Source organism: Salvia miltiorrhiza, chromosome 5 (assembly GCF_028751815.1).
Source record: "Salvia miltiorrhiza cultivar Shanhuang (shh) chromosome 5, IMPLAD_Smil_shh, whole genome shotgun sequence".
NCBI lineage: Eukaryota > Viridiplantae > Streptophyta > Magnoliopsida > Lamiales > Lamiaceae > Salvia > Salvia miltiorrhiza.
Genome location: NC_080391.1, coordinates 35,719,459 through 35,732,065, shown reverse-complemented (window position 1 = coordinate 35,732,065; position 12,607 = coordinate 35,719,459).

Here is a 12,607-nt window from a genome sequence, read left to right as displayed (position 1 = left end):
TGAGGTTTATATGATCCAATGCCGAGTATGAGAGCATTGAGAGGGTATAACTCTAATGGTGTCTACATTAAGGGTGCATTTTATGATGCTCGGGGACGAAGTGCGGAGTGATTGCCGGTGCAAAAAAGGCACGGACAAGGAGCGGCTCCGATTATGACTTCCAAGCGGGGAGACACGAGAATGAACCAAAAGACACCCGAACGAGAGAGATTCCGATAATATGCAGATATGAGACAGCATATTCAAGGATAGATCACTCAGACTGATATCATACGCAGCGGAAATAAACTTAGTTTCGTAATAGCCTCGGTTGAGCACGTTGTTAGTCTTAGGTTTCTCTTTGCAGTTATTCAGTATTCAGTTTATCTATTGAAACAACACAAGTAAGAATGTAAAACTGAAAGCTGTAAATAACACAGAGACTTTTACGTGGTTCAGAAAATACTTCCTACATCCACGGTCGGTTGATCAGACCAACAATCCACTCCGCAAGTGCTTAACTGGTGCACTGCAAACCGAACCGTGTGCTTGCCGGGTGCACACAACCGTACCACTGAAGAAACCACTTCTTCAGTACCCACACTTCACTCGTGTCAGATTTCTCACACTTAGCATAACCCGCGCTAAGATATCTCAGAGTCAGAGTACCTTCCTGAACTCCGAATCACTCAAACACTCGGCTCTTTCTTTTCGAAAAGAGGTTTGAACGGTTGCCAACTATGCTTCAATGAACAAGTTCTTTGGAGCAAGTTTGACCTTGGCTTCTGGGTAAACAGAGGTTTGCCTAAGGTCTAAGAGAATGTGTGTAATCAGCAGTGACTGATTTTGGCTTTGGAATTCTCTTCTTCGATTCAAGCTTTGGGGAGGTTAAGTTTTTGGCTGAGAAACTATTTTGGCAGAGTTTCAGCTTATGTCGTTGAATCGGTGAAGATTGAAGTGATCCTCGAACGCTATTTGTATGAGAGATCTTGAATAGATCCGTTGGCGGAGAACGTCTTCAAGATTTCTTCCGTTAGAGAGCATTTTGAATTTGGGCTGAGGCTTCAATCTTCGAGGTTCCTTGTTTGGTGGGAACGACTATCTTGAAGAGCAGGAGATGTGACGTCTCTGAAAAAGTAGCCACCAAATAGGAATGACCTCTGTAGAGAGAGGAAGATCCTGAGATCTCTGCATTTAATGCGGCTGTACTTTTGAGTACGTGGCTTCCTTTGAACGTTGGAAGTTCAGTCCGAGGAAGAATGTTTAACTGATACTTGACTTTAGTATCAGTCCGCTGGGTCCACGCGGTACGCATTAAGTAATCAGTTCCGAACTGATTCTTCAACTGATACTTCAGTTGGTAACTTCAGTCTTCAGTCCTCAATCCTTCGTTCTTCAGTCTTCAGAATCGCAAGCTAAACTAGAAACGAACTCTAACACTTGAGTTCAAAATCGTTCTAGTCTATTACAATTAAGACCTATGGATTTTGGTATCATCAAAACAAGGATTAGGATATTCCACAAGGTTCCCAACAATTTCCCCCTTTTTGATGATGCCAAAACCATACAGCAGTTCTAGACTAACAAAAAGACTGAACTCACAGCACAAGTTTTAAAACTGGGTGAATACAATTCCCCCTTAACAATAGAACCTAAAAACTTGTACTTAGAGTCAAGAACGAAACAGTTCTAAAACAGAACAAGGAGAAGACATAAAAACATTAATCAGAGCCTGGTCAAAGAGTCATTGTCTTCAGGTTGAGATAAAAAAGAAGTTCTTTTCATTAAAGAAAGACTGATAAGCCATCATTCTAAATTACAGGTTGAAACAGAAAAGAACAACGCAGTTAAAGAAAGACAACCAAAAGACTCAAGGTCTCTGACCATACAAATTGAAGACGACTTTACTTATTTCATATGCGTCGGCTGGATGGGTGTTTGGAGTCACATTCCAGATCTTGTAGATGGCTTTGATCTCCGCCTTGATTTTGTCTTTGTTGACTCCGTTCTTGATCCTTGGTGGAGCCACCATCTTCTTCATGGGGTCAGGAATGCCAGTTCTGAGTTTTCTTTGGGCATCTTGCATTCTCAATACCAACGCTCGTTCAGGCTGCTGCACCAGGAAATATTTTCAGGCTTCATTCCGAAAATCCCTGTCTCCTTGGATGTTGGCAAAGACCATCCACTTGGTGTAGCATTCTTTCAATCTTTCCCACCAGTCATTCAAGTCAGACGGTATCCATTTATCTTGATGCTCAAACTTGTCCATGTACGATACCATCAGACCTTCGCTGATGTAGTGCTGGAGCTTTTGTCCTTCCAGAAGACTGTGTAAGAAGTTAAGTTCTTGTCTTCAACCAGATGAAGAGCCTTCTAGGCCTTTGGCTCTGATTCTTTTGAGGAGCTTTCTTCTTTGGGCCTTTTCCTGTTGAATTCCTCTGAGGCGGAGGGAGGAGCTTAAACAGAGGACTTGGCAAACTTTGAGATAAGGGCTTCAGCCTTGGCAAAGTCCTTTTTCAAGGATGCAGGAATCTCGAAACTCAACTCTCGTTCACGCTTCTTCATATCCTCTTCCCCCCTTTTTGGCATCATTAGGAGGGAGTCGGTTTTTGAGCTCTTGAAGATCGTCAAACATCTTCTGAAGAAGGGCAGAGTCCAGGGGACTCTTGGGGATGTTGAAGTTGCTGTTCAACTGGTGCAAGGCGACCTAGAACAGGGCGCATCTCTTCTGCCACAAGCATCTTGGCATCAGCTGAAAGCATGAAATCCTTTAGAAATTCAAGCCGCAGTTTGTCGAACTGAGTTTGGAATGCCTGAAGTTGCAGCTTTGTCTTGATCTCTGTTTCAAGCAAGTATGTATGCAGGTCATTATGATCTTTCTTGATTTTGGGAAGGCCTTTGGTCGGATCAATCATCTCCTTCTTGAAATTGATAAGATCGATTTCATCATTCTTTAAAAAAATCTTAAAATCATTGATCAATTTGGCATGATGAATCATGTCATCAGTCGCCTGTTTTTCAACATCTAGGAGCTTCTTCACAAACTTCTGGCGATTGAGTTCATGCTGGAGCGACTCGATTTCATACTGCTGGTTGGAAATATGCTCGAGTAGGACTGCAACCGGATCTGCTGTACCTTCAGGAATTAGAAACTGAGGCTTGAGCGGTCTTCTGCTGTTCCAGACAGTGAGGAGCTCATCAGTTTCTTCGTCATAATCAAATAGAACAGGTCCAGTTGGTCGAGGAAGTTCGACGTGTTCTATTGGAGTTTCTAAATCAGCAGGAGGGGCCTTCGCTTGCTGATTGGCAAAGGGAGCTCTTGAGGTGGATGCCTCGGTGATGCTCGGAGGAGCTGAACATTGAGCTTCCTTTTCAGCAGGTAAACGAGCACTCATCCTCTCTTGACTGAAGTTGAGGCCCTCGAGAGAAGTGGGCTCATCAGTGTTGAAGAGGGGTGGAGATGATGGTTGAGGAGTCTCTGTGATGTTCTCTACTTGACCTTCAGGGGACGATGGATCAGCGTTGCTAGCTGATTTCATTTCTGCTGCAGGCGATGAGCGTAAAGGTGCATCTATGTCAATGACACCGGTTTGGTTATCTTCAACTGTGGTTGGCAGAATAGTTGAAGTCTCAAAATCCAACTGACTGATTGGATCAGTCATCAGTTGTTCAGAAGAAGCAAAGTCGGCTACAAATTCCGCTTGATGAGTAGTCTCACATGCAGATGCTTCTTGGGGATCCTGGCGATGTGGCGATGTACTAAGTAAATCAGTTGCAGGTTCAAATAATGTAGGTTCTCCAGACACTTTAGAAGTGCCAGCATCGTCATTGAATGAAGTTGGATGCCTGGAATGACCAAATGAATCCAGATAATCCATGGCAAATCTATCAAATCCATAGATTACATCCCAAACTCTTGTGATTTGAAAAAGGCTGACCAAAGACGCCTCTTCCATTTCAAACGAGTCTTTGGCTGCTGTGCTTTGAAGACTGTTGACCTGTGGGCAAGATGCCATCTTCAGGAAAGTGTAAGTGAGAAGTCTATGAAGGTTCTGATAGACTCCTAGAGATGTATCGAAATCACCAAAGAGACGTCGGAGGTGATTTGTTGCATCTCGTTGAGCTTCAGACTGTAGTTCAACGACTGCTTGAGTTTTCTCAGTTAAACCAGTAGGAGCTGGTTTAGGGATAATCTCCAAGACAGCTTTGCCTTTAGATTTCAGAGAAATAGGCTTTCTGGAAGCAGTATTTGGCTTTGGTTTGGAGATTTTCTGGGATGTCTTTTGGGGGAGGGTGGAACGAGATCGACGGGGCACATTTGTGTGGACAGAGGGATTTGGAGAAGGGGATTCAGGGACTTCTGATGTAGATGACTAAGGAGAGAAGATATTGATTACCTTCGTCTTAGGAGAAGGTTTGGGTCCTCCTTTAGCAACTTTGAAAAGTCAAAGGCTGTCCGTGAATTCAATCATCTTTGGCCAGTACAAATTGTTGTGATGTCGCGTTCCATGAATGATGATCTGGGATACCCTGTTCCCTTGTCGAACCATCGTTGCTGGCCTTGTGTTGTGTGCTTCGTTGTAGAGAAGCTTCAGATAGGCTTCTTCCTAGTTGAAGGATTCATCCTTCAGAAGAGCTGCCATGACATTCTTCTGGGGTTGCGAAGCTTTGTCAGGAGTTCTAGTTGCCCCTATCCAGCATTTCTGGATGATCTTGCCCAGCAAAGTATATTCAGGCTGAAGGTGGGAAAGAGTAAGCGTTCCTTCTGCAGATTCAGTTTGCGACTTTAATGCAGATTGAAGAATCTCATTGACTTTTTCATCAGTCAAGCTTGAAAAAGATGTTCCACTGTTTGGTAGCGCGAACAGTTCCCTGACAATTCTAGAGACGTTGAGAGTCTTTTTTAGTCCATCGGTGAAATCTGGCGTAGTGAAAACGCTGACTTCAGAGATGAGTTCTCCGAAACTGTTGAATTTGAGATTTTCATAGAATTCTCTGACTGCATCGTCGAGGAGATATTGAGCTTCCTTGGTGATGAATCTTGTCCATTTGTGTCGACTTAGGATTTTTGAAATTTTGGCAAATTCTGGCTTCTTTCTGAATGAGTTGTCGTCCACCGATTGTTCATATCTGATCTCTTTCTTGGTTGGGGCTTCCTCCTTGTTGTCGTTCTTCTTTGTGTTGGATTTAGCCATTTTTGATGCGTGATCTGAAAAAAAGAAAAGTTTGTGCAAAGCAATCTCACAGTAGGATGCTGTGGATTTGAGAGTAAGTATGAGTGCAAAAGTGAGGGGAGGTGGGGAAATGGGCGTAAAGGAGGAAATGTGATCGTGGAAGATGAACAGTTTCCTAGGGCATTTGAAGAGACATGGGCGGTTTGAAATCCGCACGCCAAGTAATGTTTAATGAATTTTGACGTCCGAAATTAATGCCCGTCAGAGGAATACCTTAAAATAAGAGATTTTAAACAGATGAGGAATATTTGACACAATCTCTTGCTGAAAATAGGTGGCGTACAGTGCATGCAATGATTTGAAAAGATAAGTCCAAAAAGAGGTATTCAGATTTTAAAAGTCCATAAGGTAAAGCACAGTTACCAGTCAATCATTATGTCACATATATCCTATCCTATTTATCAGTCTAGGTTAAAGCCAATAATTGCAGGTTCCCAACAATCAGTTAGGAAAGCAGTCAATAACTGATAATACTCAAACAGAGTTCCCCCTAAATTTGATAACCCTTTATCAACAGAACAGTAAAGCTCAAGAAACATAATTGAGTATAAGCAAAAAATAAAGCAGTTTGGAATTCAACAATAATTGCGAGATGCAAAGAAGTACAGAACGAAAGGAAGTTGACAAAATTAACTGAGAATTTTAAATCAGTTGACATTCCTTGACCTTCCTTTGTCCTTAGTTGATGCGAAGCTTCTTGCTTTGTTTCTTTGGAGGACTTTCATTTGATTCTTCATTCTTTTTCCCTTTTCCCTTCCTGTCTTCTTCCTGTTTGTCTTTGTGAAGAGACTCATGAGCAGTGCTAGACTCGGTCTGCATTTCCAATTGTTGTTGAAGATGCACGACTGTGGATTCAAGAAAAGCCATTTTGACTTTGAGTTCATAGGTTGCTTCTTCTTGAATGATCAGCCTCTCGTCAAGCATTTGGATTTCTTCATCAGTGAGAGGTCTTGCTGATCTTTGATCTTCACCGGTTGAATCTTCATTTCTTGCGTCGAAGGGAGCAGTCTGGCGCGGTGGAAGCTCATGATGAACTTCAGTGCCCTCAGCATCATCTTTCTTGAGAAGATCTTTGGAAATCAGGTACTGTTTGAAATTGGGTGCCCAGTCATGGATTGCATCCCAGAGATTTGTGACTTTGAATTTCTCAAAGACACTGCTCTCTAGAGCATCCATTTCCTCATTTGTGAGAACTTTGTCAATCTCCTAAAATTGAGACTTGGGCATCGTCTTGACAAAGATGAGGAAGAAGTAATTGACGAGGTCCTGAAACTCTTCAGGATTCTGGGTTGCCATGAGTGCGGGAAATGTGGTTGTGACACAATGTTGAGCCAGAAGTGTCACGTAGTTTCTGAGAAGAGCGATCGGAGTTACAGAGGATGAGGATGCAACATTAATATCAACAGTCTCTGCAAAATTCACTTTCTTGTTGAATCCTTCAAGACAGTATTGGAAGAATCCTTTGAGAGGAGGTGAAGCAGACTCTTCTGTATCAGCTCTTTCGTTATCAGCTGCTTGTGTCTCCTTCGGCTGTCGTTCTCCTTCATGTTGTGGAGGAACAGTGGATGGCGGTTTTGAGAGGTTTCAGTGCTGGAATCTGCACTTCCTCTGTAGCTTTTTGTGCAGCTTCTTCAAGATCCTCATTGAGAGACTTTGGGGAGAGTCAAGCAAGATCTTGACTGGATATGAAGAGCTGTCAAGGTTCCTTTTGATTGAGCCTCGAGTTCTGTAGTGTGGCTCGGCAATGGAGAAATGGGTTTCACCCATCAGACTGGTGGTCCATTTGGTTGAGCTTTTCTGTCCTTCAAAAAGACAGATGGTAGAAGACACTTGAGTGGTGTTCTTCCAGAAGCATCGAAATCCTTTCACGCTGTGAAGGATCAGTGATGACACTCTTGTTCCTTGGCGAAGATGTTTGGTGGAATGAGATTCCTTATTTTCTTCAGCAAGAATTTGAAGATAGGCCCTCTCCCAGTTGAATGGGCCTTTCTGAAGCAGGGCAATCAACACCAGTTTGTGTGGTCTCGAGAGATGACCAGGAGATCCAAGAATGCCAAACCAGCATCTCTTGATCATTTTGGCGATTGGTCTGAGATGAGAATGCAATCTTGACATGCTCAAGATATTTGTGATATTGAAGTCGGCAGGTGCATCACTCATCAGTGTATCTCTCATGAGATTTGTGGCTTCATCATCAGCAAAGAATGGTGTTGGTCCTTCAGTTGGAAGATTGAACAATTCTCTTATCGCTCGTGAAATGTTGATGGAGACCTTCGTTGATTCTGAGAAGTTTTCATCGGTGAAGACATTGATTTCCATTGTGAGATCACCAGTTGACTCATCAGTCTTGATGTTGTCGTAGAATTCTCTGATGGTCGACTTGTCGAGAAGAAACTCCGGTGAACATTGAAGGAACTTCGTCCATCCATGGCGTTTCAAGATTTCATCAATCTTGTCGAACTCAGCGAGACTCTAAAGTGTCTCAGATGTTACAATGGACTCGTAACATACTGCTTGTTGAGATGTGGATTTCGCCATGTGGATTTTGAAAGGAGAAGATTTCTGCAAAAATCTGTAAATTTGTTCTCACAGAGATTGAACTGTGGAGTTTGCCTGTTAGCCTTGAAGAGAAAGCACACTCGAAGATTTTTGGCACAAAAGATTTCTCTGAGATTGAGTAAATCTTTTTCAGAAGATGAAACAATTTCTGAAGAGAATGTGAAAGATCGTGCACAAGGGGGTTTCAATAAACTTTTGAAATTCGTGCAAATGGAGACGTGGCACGTGGATCAATCCGCTTGTTAGTAAAAAGGGCGGGATCATGCGAACGTGTGTCACCCATTTTTGAATGAAATCTCCATGTGTCATTTAATATGAAAAGGAGAAAGTAAGTCTAATGACACATCGGCCTAAAAGCAAAATTTCAGTCGAAGTAAATAAAGAGACTCAATCATATAACCAAATGAGTTTGTTGCGAGAAGCTTACACACTGACTAACACTAGATTAGTTGTTGACTGAAGTGCAAGTTCCCCCTTAAGTGATGACTGGTTCTTCTTCAGCTACGAATTTGTCGACTGTTGCTGCACGTTCTTTTCTCGTTTCATCATCCTTCTGAGCTGAAGTGTTTCTTCATGAATCACTTCTTCAAATACTTCTGACGTCCTTTTAAATTCTATCTCTGTTTCTTCAAGACGTGCCAGAAGTTCTTATCTCTGAGACTGAAGCAGTTTCAGTCTGCGCTCTTGAACATTTCTTCTATCAGCTTCGTCTTCATCTGATATGTAGCGCATGATGATCCTTCGAGCATCTAGCACATGATCGATTTCTCTGATGATCTGTCTGTGCTTTCTAAGGAGATTTTCAAATCTCGTTCTTAGGTTTTGATACTCTTGTCGAATTTGATCATATCTGCTCGTTCTTTCTGACTGTGAGTGGGTTGGACTCTGGTTTTCTTCTAGAAAGATGAATCTGTCGTCGTGGTCAGAATCCAATGTCCCAATTTCAAGTCCGTTGACTCCTCGAAAGTATGTATGGACATAATCGCTGGAGGAGTCTTTCTTGATCCTGTTCATGAAAAGAGAAAGAGAAACACACAGGGAACAAGAAGAAAACACGGAACACACAGTCTCAAGAAAAAACTTGAGAGAAGATTTTGATCAAAGACAAATTACCCTCAGTAGGATCCAGTTCAGTTAGAACCTAATCAGAAACAGAGTGTTCTTGCGAACAACCTGCTCTGATACCAATTGTTAGGTCTGGAGGGTCTCGAATAGGTGTATGGGGGGGGAAATACACCTATGGGCTATTTTTCTTTCCTCAAATCAGAGTGATCTCAAGATAGAGATCTAAATGAAACTTTACACGCAAACTATGACGCTTGTTAACTGAAAAGAGTTTAGACCAAACAGGGTTGACGATTGATACTGAAACCTCTTCAGTAAGGAGTTATCAGTTAAGTTACTGGAACTTAACTGATGCACGTAAGGGCTTCAGTCGAGTTTGCTAAAACAGAGATGATAACACTCTTTCTGACTATCAGAGGATAGATCAGTCAGACTGATATCATATGCAGCGGAAATAAACTTAGTTTCGTAATAGCCTCGATTGAGCACGTTGTTAGTCTTAGGTTTCTCTTTGCAGTTATTCAGTATTCAGTTTATCTATTGAAACAACACAAGTAAGAATGTAAGACTGAAAGCTGTAAATAACACAGAGACTTTTACGTGGTTCGGAAAACACTTCCTACATCCACGGTCGGTTGATCAGACCAATAATCCACTCCGCAAGTGCTTAACTGGTGCACTGCAAACCGAACCGTGTGCTTGTCGGGTGCACACAACCGTACCACTGAAGAAACCACTTATTCAGTACCCACACTTCACTCATGTCGGATTTCTCACACTTAGCACAACCCGCGCTAAGATTTCTCAGAGTCAGAGTACCTTCCTGAACTCCGAATCACTCAAACACTCGGCTCTTTCTTTTCGAAAAAAGGTTTGAACGGTTGCCAACTATACTTCAAAGAACAAGTTTTTTGGAGCAAGTTTAACCTTGGCTTCTGGGTAAACAGAGGTTTGCCTAAGGTCTAAGAGAATGTGTGTAATCAACACTGACTGATTTTGGCTTTGGAATTCTCTTCTTCGATTCAAGCTTTGGGGAGGTTAAGCTTTTGGCTGAGTAGCGATTTTGGCAGAGTTTCAGCTTATGTCGTTGAATCGGTGAAGATTGAAGTGATCCTTGAACGCTATTTGTAGGAGAGATCTTGAATAGATCTGTTTGTGGAGAACGTCTTCAAGATTTCTTTCGTTAGAGAGCATTTTGAATTTGGGCTGAGGCTTCAATCTTCGAGGTTCCTTGTTTGGTGGGAACGGCTATCTTGAAGAGCAGGAGATGTGACGTCTCTGAAAAAGTAGCCACCAAATAGGAATGACCTCTGCAGAGAGAGGAAGATCTGAGATCTCTGCATTTAATGCGGCTGTACTTTTGAGTACGTGGCTTCCTTTGAACGTTGGAAGTTCACTCCAAGGAAGAATGTTTAACTGATACTTGACTTTAGTATCAGTCCGCTGGGTCCACGCGGCACGCATTAAGTAATCAATTCCGAACTGATTCTTCAACTGATACTTCAGTTGGTAACACTTGAGTTCAAAACCGTTCTAGTCTATTACAATTAAAACCTATGGATTTTGGTATCATCAAAACAAGGATTAGGATATTCCACAAGGTTCCCAACAATAACAATAATTAAGTGTATTGTGAACGGATAAACGGGCCCACCATGACATAGCAAGTTTTCAAAAGTAAAAATGGACTACTTTTTATGTACGTCCCAAAATAGCAAAAATAGACTATTTTTTGTGGAAAGATGGTTGTAATGAATCAGAGCATCAAGCTTGAGGGAGGTGAAAGAAACAATCTTGCCAAGCTAGGGCTCGAAACTGAAATTGGGAATTTGGTAAAGAGGGAGGAATCAATTATGGATACACGTGGCTGAAGTTGGAGGATAGCTGCTGGAAGAATTGCATTTTGAGAAGGAATGCATTTATCTTATTTTTATTTACTTTATTATTATCCTTGTTGTGAGTAGTACTTCTTTAGTGTTGTTTTCGGTTATAGCTTTTGGACCACCTTATATATGGGACCTTGGCCAACAAGAAAAGTAAGCAATGAGAAAGTATCTTTCCTCCTCCGATTTCTCTCCTTTCTTCCTTATTCTACAATTTCACTTTATCTCTTACAATTACAGATTTATATAGCAAATACAATTGAATTACGTATTGGGTCCATTACATTTGGTATCTCAGAGCCCAGGTTCTTGTTATCCACTACAGTTCTGGCAGAAATGGCGGATAGCACGCGACTTAAGGAACTGCAAGAGACACAAAAGAAACTCGATCAGTTGGTGCAAGCAGAGACGATGAAAAGAGCAGCTGCAGAAGATAGGTTACATAAGCAAATTATGAACGTGGATCACAAGGTAGATCAAAAAATGCAAGGTATTGATGAGAAATGTGAACACCTTATGAAAATGTTAGCACAAATTCAACTTCAGCTGCTGAATCTGGACAAAGGAAAATCACAGTTTGAGGATGAGTCAGTTTTGGGAGATCCACCATATTATCAAGACAAGGAAGGAGGCTCATTTAGAAACCCATCATCGGGCCCCAGGTACAGAATCGCTCACCCTCATCCTGGTTTAGGAAATTCTTTCCATAAGGTTGATTTTCCCAAATTTGATGGGACAAACCCTCGAGCATGGGTCATTAAGTGCAATAGCTATTTCCGATTGACTACTGCTAAGGGTGAAGAACACAAAGTTCAGCTAGCCATTCATAACTTTGAAGGGAAAGCTTTACAGTGGTTCCAAAACTTTGGGTTTGAGAATATGGCTGAGATAGGTTGGGATCAATTTTTGTAAGTGGTAGCTGTCAAGTTTGAGGATATTAATGAAGGAAAAATCATCATGGAATTTAAAAATCTAAAGCAAACTGGATCTTATGACAACTATGTTGAAAAATTTGAGGAACTGAGGGCCTGTTTGTTGATTAGCAGTCCTATCAAATATTCAGATGAGTATTTTGTGGCTAATTTTATCAGTGGTTTGACAGAGGAGATGCAAAGCTTTATGTGGTTATTCAAACCAAGGACCCTACAAGAAGCAATAGAAATGAGGCAGAAACAAATCCACACACTTGATGCTCTGGCCAAGAGAATCAAGCCAGTTAACTCCAAACCTTACTATGGTCAGCCTAGTACTTTTAAGAAGGCTGAAGGGGGGTTCACTCCCAAACTACCAAGCCAAAATAATTTCAAGGTTCCTATCAAGTTACTAACTAAGGCAGAGATGGCAACTAGAAGAGAGAAGGGCCTTTGCTACTATTGTGATGAGCCATTTGTTTATGGGCATCAATGCAAACATAGGGTCTTCTATATGACTATGACTAATGAGCAAGAACTGGAGTATATGCAACATGAGGAAAATGTGGAAGAGCAAGATGAAGTTGTGGAGAATACCAATCCTGAGCTTATGGAGAAAATTCAAATATCCTTAAATGCTGTTATGGGGGAGACAGGGTTGACTACTATGAAAATGGTTGGAGAAGCTGCTGGACAACAACTCCACATACTAATTGATACTGGTAGTACCCTCAGTTTTCTACAGAAGGGTACTGCCAATAGGTTGGGAAGTAGGTTGGAGAGTGAGAAACCCACCCTAGTCAAGGTGGACAATGGATAAAAGTTGGTTAGTACCCAAAGGCCACTAATTTCTAGTGGAGTGTACAAGGACAACAATTTACATTCTCACCGAGGATTTTGGCTAATGATGGGTATGATCTAATCCTAGGAGGGGATTGGCTAAAGCATTGCACTCCTATTGGGCTAGATTACAACA